The sequence below is a fragment of the Salmo trutta genome, chromosome 38 (genome assembly GCF_901001165.1).
Source record: "Salmo trutta chromosome 38, fSalTru1.1, whole genome shotgun sequence".
NCBI classification, from domain to species: domain Eukaryota; kingdom Metazoa; phylum Chordata; class Actinopteri; order Salmoniformes; family Salmonidae; genus Salmo; species Salmo trutta.
The window spans coordinates 4,811,718-4,820,436 of record NC_042994.1 but is presented as its reverse complement, the minus strand read 5'-3'; the positions used below and the strand labels follow the sequence as shown (position 1 = coordinate 4,820,436).

The 8,719-nt window shown below is 44.1% G+C and overlaps 1 protein-coding gene across 2 annotated transcripts in view; it reads right to left on the bottom strand.

Moving 5' to 3' along the window:
• Positions 1-8,719, bottom strand: part of LOC115178859 (max-interacting protein 1) — a 39,826-nt gene that overhangs the window by 9,970 nt on the left and 21,137 nt on the right. The window lies entirely within an intron of this gene.

Genomic DNA, 8,719 nt, shown 5'->3' with positions numbered 1-8,719 from the left:
AAGAGGTCTTTTAGCTAACATAGGGCAGTAGGCTGCAGTGAAGGGGTCTTTTAGCTAACCTAGGGCATTAGGCTGCAGTGAAGAGGTATTTTAGCTAACCTAGGGCATTAGGCTGCAGTGAAGAGGTATTTTAGCTAACCTAGGGCAGTAGGCTGCAGTGAAGGGGACATTTAGCTAACCTAGGGCAGTAGGCTGCAGTGAAGGGGACATTTAGCTAACCTAGGGCATTAGGCTGTAGTGAAGAGGTATTTTAGCTAACCTAGGGCATTAGGCTGCAGTGAAGAGGTATTTTAGCTAACCTAGGGCATTAGGCTGCAGTGAAGAGGTATTTTAGCTAACCTAGGGCATTAGGCTGCAGTGAATAGGTATTTTAGCTAACCTAGGGCATTAGGCTGCAGTGAAGAGGTATTTTAGCTAACCTAGGGCATTAGGCTGCAGTGAAGAGGTATTTTAGCTAACCTAGGGCAGTAGGCTGCAGTGAAGGGGACATTTAGCTAACCTAGGGCAGTAGGCTGCAGTGAAGGGGACATTTAGCTAACCTAGGGCATTAGGCTGTAGTGAAGAGGTATTTTAGCTAACCTAGGCATTAGGCTGCAGTGAAGAGGTATTTTAGCTAACCTAGGGCATTAGGCTGCAGTGAAGAGGTATTTTAGCTAACCTAGGCATTAGGCTGCAGTGAAGGGGTCTTTTAGCTAACCTAGGGCAGTAGGCTGTAGTGAAGAGGTATTTTAGCTAACCTAGGGCAGTAGGCTGCAGTGAAGAGGTATTTTAGCTAACCTAGGGCAGTAGGCTGCAGTGAAGAGGTATTTTAGCTAACCTAGGGCAGTAGGCTGCAGTGAAGGGGACATTTAGCTAACCTAGGGCATTAGGCTGTAGTGAAGAGGTATTTTAGCTAACCTAGGGCAGTAGGCTGCAGTGAAGGGGACATTTAGCTAACCTAGGGCATTAGGCTGTAGTGAAGAGGTATTTTAGCTAACCTAGGGCAGTAGGCTGCAGTGAAGAGGTCTTTTAGCTAACCTAGGGCATTAGGCTGTAGTGAAGAGGTATTTTAGCTAACCTAGGGCAGTAGGCTGCAGTGAAGAGGTATTTTAGCTAACCTAGGGCAGTAGGCTGCAGTGAAGAGGTCTTTTAGCTAACCTAGGGCATTAGGCTGTAGTGAAGAGGTATTTTAGCTAACCTAGGGCATTAGGCTGCAGTGAAGAGGTATTTTAGCTAACCTAGGGCATTAGGCTGCAGTGAAGAGGTATTTTAGCTAACCTAGGCATTAGGCTGCAGTGAAGAGGTATTTTAGCTAACCCAGGCATTAGGCTACTCAGACTAGGACATGCAAAGTGTCTTGGCCCTGAGGCTAGATTACAACCTAAAGACACCAGCAACTACTCAGAAACGACTCTCCTCTGTGTGTGTGTGTGTGTGTGTGTGTGTGTGTGTGTGTGTGTGTGTGTGTGTGTGTGTGTGTATATATATGTCTGTGTGTGTTCAACTATGTGAAGAACTTGAACGTCATGCCTCTGGGTTGTGTGGACAGGATGGGAGGGCAGCACTGTTTATAACACTTAAATAATAAAACACGCACACACACATGTACACACACACGTACACACGTCTCTATATATGATAAATATCTGTCTGCCTCTATCTCTGACAGTAAACAGCCCCATTCACAGGGCAGGCCAGCCCACATTCAGTCTTTATCAGTCACAGTTATCCTAGTGCAGACACGTAGTGTGTGACCATCTCCTCTCACCCAGCAGGCCTACACAGAGATGGACTACGATCCACATTCATCTCTGTTTTCTGATCTCAGGCGTGGGTGTCCTCTGTATAGCGGTACCTCAGGCCTTGAGTTTACACTCGGAAGCGGCATCGCACGGTGAAACATAGGAAGCCATTCACTTCAAACGGAAGGAAAGCCGAACAGGGCGGGACTTAAGTTGGGGAAAGCTGAACTTTATTCAAATCCTCTAGGATGTCGCGTGACATGAGTGACCAATCGAAGCTCACCATAGCTTCCAATCTCTACTAGATTGGCTGACAATGGCTGTTGATACGTAGCACTACTTAGCTTGCTTGCTAGCACCCACATGAGGGTAAGGCTAGCGTGGCTAGGACAGTGCCGCTTGTATAGTGTTAACAGCAGGTTACAGACAGGTTTGGAGACCTCTGGGTTATCACACTGAACATGCATGCTCTCGCACACGCACACACACACTGAGAGAAAGAAAAGGAGGGAGGGGTATCCTAGACAAGTCTAGACATGCCTGTCAGGCTACAGTGTGTGAGGTGAATGGAGCTCCTCCAGACAGTATGTCCCCTCTCCACTTCACCTCTCACTGATAAAGACAACCATGCACCCTACTGCAGTCTCAGCAGCTGACCCTAGATAACCCTCACTTCCTGGAGGGAGGGATGGTGAGGGGGGAAGACGGCAGGCACCGTTCACAGACCCATCTGTCTCAAGTGAAGGTTAACCTCTTCATGAGTAGGCAGGGCTAGTTAACCACAGTCATTGTACAGTCACGGCTTCCTGTTCTTTCACACATAGAACATGTCTGGATGTAGTTTGAATGCGTAGGCCTATTCTGATAGTGAGTCACAGCAGCTAACCACAGACACCTCCACACATATGTGATGACTTCTCAAAGCACATTTCTCAGCCTTGATTTCTACACACGCAAGGTCAATGTAACTAAGGTTAATATCTCTCTCCTTCCCCTCTTCCTCCTCTTCTCTCCCCCAGAGAGCGATGGAGATGGAGAGAGACGGGGGGGATGGGGGGACAGAGAGATAGAGAGAGGAGGAAGGAGGAGCACGAGAGGCGGAAGGAGAAAGAGAGGGAGAGTGAAAATAGAGATGTAGAGAGAGAGATTGACAGAGAGGTAGAGACAGAGATCGACAGAGGCAGAGAAATAAAAGAGGGAGAGACAAACAGAGCGAAATAGAGAGAGTGAGAACGAGATAGAGAAGTATGTCCCTATAATTCTGTCACTGTCCATACACAATGTCCACCAAGGGTTAAATGTTCCTAAACCTTTAAAGTGTGGTTTAGAGGTCGACCGATTAATCGGAATGGCCGATTAATTAGGGCCGATTTCAAGTTTTCATAACAATCGGTAATCGGTATTTTTTACACCGTTATTTAACTAGGCAAGTCAGATTAAGAACACATTCTTATTTTCAATGACGGCCTAGGAACGGGGGTTAACTGCCTTGTTCAGGGGGGATTTTGCAACCTTCGCTTACTAGTCCAACGCTCTAACCACCTGCCTTACATTGCACTACACGAGGAGCCTGCATGGCAGGCTGACTACCTGTTACGCGAGGGCAGCAAGAAGCCAAGGTAAGTTGCTAGCTAGCATTAAACTTATCTTATAAAAAACAATCAATCTTACCATAATCACTAGTTAACTACACATGGTTGATGATATTACTAGTTTATCTATCGTGTCCTGCGTTGCATATAATCGATGCGGTGCCTGTTAATTTCTCATTGAATCACAGCCTACCTCGACAAACGGGTGATGATTTAACAAGCGCATTTGCGGAAAAAAAGCACTGTCGTTGCACCAATGTACCTAACCATAAACATCAATGCCTTGCTTTAAAATCAATACACAAGTATATATTTTTAAACCTGCATATTTAGTTAATATTGCCTGCTAACATGAAATTGTGTCACATCTCTAGTGTTCATTGCATGCAGAGTCAGGGTATATGCAACAGTTTGGGCCGCCTGGCTCGTTGCGAACTAATTTGCCAGAATTGTACGTAATTATGACATAGCATTGAAGGTTGTGCAATGTAACAGGAATATTTAGACTTAGGGATGCCACCCGTTAGATAAAATACGGAACGGTTTATTATTTCACTCAAAGAAAAAACTTTTGTTTTCGAGATGATATTTTCTGGATTCGACCATATTAATGACCTAAGGCTCGTATTTCTGTGTGTTTATTATATTATAATTAAGTCTATGATTTGATAGAGCAGTCTGACTGAGCGGTGGTAGGCACCAGCAGGCTCGTAAGCATTCATTCAAACAGCACTTTCGTGCGTTTTGCCAGCAGCCCTTCGCTGTGCTTCAAGCAGTGCGCTGTTTATGACTTCAACCTGGGTGGGTATAATTTCCAACAGGAATCTATTCCAAAAACTTTGTAAATAACAAGGTTGCCAAAAAACAACGCATACAAAGTTGTATAGCGGCAGAATAAGATACCGGGTAGGGAGTGGTCTATTTCATTGCGTTTTTCACTCATCACGTTTATTCCGAAAAATGTCTGTCCTCACTCTGGTTGCCTATGGACAAACATTAAGAATAAGCTACGTGGTGAGTTGATGCCTATTCGGCAGCTAGTTAGCTAGGTTTGTATGCGTTGTTGGTTGGCAACCTTTTACTTTACGTTTTTAGGAACAGATACCTGTTGGAACGTTCCACAAATTATACCCACCCCTTCAAGCCTATCAACTCCCAAGATGAGGCTGGTGTAACCGATGTGAAATGGCTAGCTAGTTAGCGGGGTGCGCGCTAATAGCGTTTCAAACGTCACTCGCTCTGAGACTTGGAGTAGTTATTCCCCTTCCTCTACATGGGTAACGCTGCTTCGAGGGTGGCTGTTGTGAATGTGTTCCTGGTTCGAGCCCAGGTAGGAGCGAGGAGAGGAAGGGGAATATTGAAGACTCATGTTAAAAGGAACCACCACCTTTCATATGTTCCCATGTTCTGAGCAAGGAACTTAAACGTTAGCTTTTTTACATGGCACATATTGCACTTTTACTTTCTTCTCCAACACTTTGTTTTGCATTATTTAAACCAAAATTGAACATGTTTCATTATTTATTTGAGGCTAAATTGATTTTATTGATGTATTATATTAAGTTAAAATAAGTGTTCATTCAGTATTGTTGTAATTGTCATTATTACAAATAAATAATTACAAAAAAAATGAAATCGTCCGATTAATCGGTAACGACTTTTCCTGGTCCGCCAATAAATCGGTATCGGCGTTGAAAAATCATAATCGGTCGACCTCTAGTGTGGTTATTTACCAGTTAGGTTTAAGAGTTAATGGTGGTAATCCCTAAAGCACGCTGGGAAGTTGAGACCTGGGCTTAAACCTTAATAGGTGACAAAAAAAATGAATGAGTCGTTTGTGGGCTTAAATACCCGAGTGGGACTTTAAACACAGGCATTCTGCACTATAATCTCCTTTGGGGCCTCCTGAGCACAAAATAGCAAACAGGGAATACAGACCTAGTAACAGAGACTAGGTCTCAAGGTTGGGTTCAATTCAGTCAAACTGGGAAGTAAACTGAAATGCAGAGTAAAAATTTGAATTTCTGTTTACTTCCCGAATGCAATGGAATTAACCCCAACCCTGCTAGGCCTATCTCGTTACATAAATGGCATTGGATTTAATTTGCAGTGGTCGGACACTGCAACACCACACACACCAGAGTTAGCTACAGGAAGGATCATGCCAGGACGCTAACCTCAGTGTCAGTAGTGTGCTGGGTATAGATAACATGCTAAGCTAATTTAGCACTACAGGAGGTTGGATAGCATTAGCGCCGCTCCTATGAATAGCCTAGCGCTTGCTAGCGTTAGCCCGCTAATGAGCCTTGTTGCTTTAGCTATTGATAGCCTAGAACATGTGCTAATGTTAGCCTGCCAAAGAGCCCTGTTCTCCGGGTCATCCCATGAATAGCATTACCTAGCGTTAGCTTTACGTGAATGGGGCTCCCAACTGCATCATGCAGATTACATAACGCGTGCTGCTAGCATGCTGATGCTACCACGAAGTCCTCAGAACTCACACACAGGAAATCAAAGCTAGGATTTTGATTGACAACAAAGGTTAATGGATGCATAATGTTGTAGTTTGTGAAGCTGATTGCATGATGACGGTACAAATAAACAAATTGTGTGGAGAGATGGTCTTCCACGCTCTCTCCCTCCATTCTATCCATCAATCTTCCTCTCTTTCCTACGCGCAAACCTGCCTCCAACACAAAGGCTAACCCTTCAGAGAAAAAGGCCATCCGCACTTCAAAACCCTCTCTTGTAACACGGCAGGATCGCCCCAAGCACTGCTCACAGCTCTTGGTCTACGCACTCCTTCTCTCTCTGTATTCATCCCTCCACAGGTTCCTCATTTACTCTTCTCTCTTTCTCTTTCATCTGATCAAGAGAGAGTTTGAAAGGAAATAAATAAAAAACTGCCCCGACAAGGTGTTGAAAAATGGTTTGAAGAGAGGTTGAAAAGACGGTTGAAAGGATGCTCAGCTGTGCACACAGACAGGCAGCAAGCGTTTATTGTGGTTGGTGTTTTTAACACGGCTCTTTTCAACCGTCACCTCCTGCAGCTACAGAGGCTGTAGTAGAGGTAGTGAGAGGTCTTTCTATAGACTGTTGCATCATGGTTGTGATGTAACTGGTGTTTTAGAGGTAGTGAGTGGTCTTTCTATAGACTGTTGCATTATGGTTGTGATGTAACTGGTGTTTTAGAGGTAGTGAGTGGTCTTTCTATAGACTGTTGCATCATGGTTGTGATGTAACTGGTGTAGTAGAGGTAGTGAGTGGTCTTTCTATAGACTGTTGCATCATGGTTGTGATGTAACTGGTGTTTTAGAGGTAGTGAGTGGTCTTTCTATAGACTGTTGCATTATGGTTGTGATGTAACTGGTGTTTTAGAGGTAGTGAGTGGTCTTTCTATAGACTGTTGCATCATGGTTGTGATGTAACTGGTGTAGTAGAGGTAGTGAGTGGTCTTTCTATAGACTGTTGCATTATGGTTGTGATGTAACTGGTGTTTTAGAGGTAGTGAGAGGTCTTTGTGAGGTTAGAGGGTAGATGTGAGTGGTCTTTGTGAGGTTAGAGGGTAGATGTGAGTGGTCTTTGTGTAGACTGTTTCATTATGGTCTGTGGCTTGCAGCATCACATTAACACAGGATGTTGTCTCCCAGTTTAACAGAGTAACTTAAATAGTAGCTTCTGTAATCTTTTGCAGATAAGGCTAATTCAAGGTGGGTTTGTTTGAGAAACAAACACAGGGAAAACCTCGAGCCAAGGTGCAGTCTAATAACCCCAAACCTAAAAAAGAAAGAGCTTATTTTAGAAATGTCTTTTTTTCCCCATGTGTAAAACACTGATCTGGCTGAGGACATCAAGTCCTGCTGGTTGTGACAGTATTTTGTGGAACACACACGAGGCAGAGAGATAAAGGAGCTATAGCTGGCCTAGATTTCCTGGAACTTTTGAACAAGTCTTAAATAATGAATGACTTGACTGCACGGTCCATCCAAGATGTCTGATATACGTTACATATGTTCTTAAAGGGACCGTTCAGCCTCTGGCTACAGATAACACGCCATACATTTAAAGGATGTGATCAGGACGGTATAGAACATCAGGAAAAGTTGTTAAGAAATATATTGGTTTGGCGTTAGGTCAATTTCAATGATGTAGGCCTATGAATAGAGGGTAATGACTTTAAAACACTAATTCCTGATTAATCAAGACAGATCACATTGCTAGCGTGCCCCACACCCTCAACCCCACCTCCCATATGACCTAGTTATTTATGTAGCGAGCTGACAAGTGAGCCTTCACATAGATATTAAACTAATTACAGATCCTTCACATAGGCTGCATGCATCCCAAATGGCACCCTATTCCCTACCCCGTGCACTACTTTTGACCAGGCTCTGGTCAAAAGTCGTGCACTATGTATTGAACAGGGCGCCATTTGGCACGCGACCCAGGATATGATACTATTCCAGATCCTTGGTGGAGCGCGGTGGTAAATCTCCAAGCCGACAAGGCAGTCAGGAAATGGAGACATCATGGGCATTATGAACTACGCCACAAATGGCACCCTGTTCCCTACGTAGTGCACTACTTTTGACCAGAACCCGATTGGCCCTGGTCAAAAGAAGTGCACAACATAGGGAGTAGGGTGCCATTTGGGACGCAGCCACGATCATTATGAACATGGTCTCTTGTTAGCATGACGCTGACCAATATCACCATGTCTCTTTCCAGGGATAGGAAGGGAAATTAAATCCGCCATTTCTTTTCTTTCCAGCTTCGTTCAGCCTTATCTGAGGCCCCAAAGCCACAGCCTAAATCCAAATAGATTGGAACTATTTTGTGTATTTTCCTGAACAGTAAAATTGAGAGCTATACACACCAAACACACACAGATGTTCTCTATGATTTCAATGAAGCGGCCATTTAAAAAAATATATACACTGAGTGTACAAAACATAAGGAACACCTTTCTAGTATTGAGTTGCACCCCCCGTTTTGCCCTCAGAAAAGCCTTCATTCGTTGAAGCATGGACTCTAAAGCGTTCCACAGGGATGCTGGCCCATGTTGACTCCAATGCTTCCCACAGTTGTGTGAAGTTGGCTGGATGTCCTTCGGGTGGTGGACCATTTTTGATACACACAGGAAACTGTTGAGTGTGAAAAACCCAGCAGCGTTGCAGTTTTGACACACTCAAACTGGTGTGCCTGGCACCTGCTACCATACAGTACCCTGTTCAAACACACAAATCTTTGTCTTGCCCATTCATCCTCTGAATGGCACACACACAATCCATGTCTCAATTGTCTCAAGGTTTAAAAAAACTTATTTAACCTGTCTCCTCCCCTTCATCGACACTGATTGAAGTGGATTTAACAAGTGACATCAATAAGGGATCGTCATTTTCACCA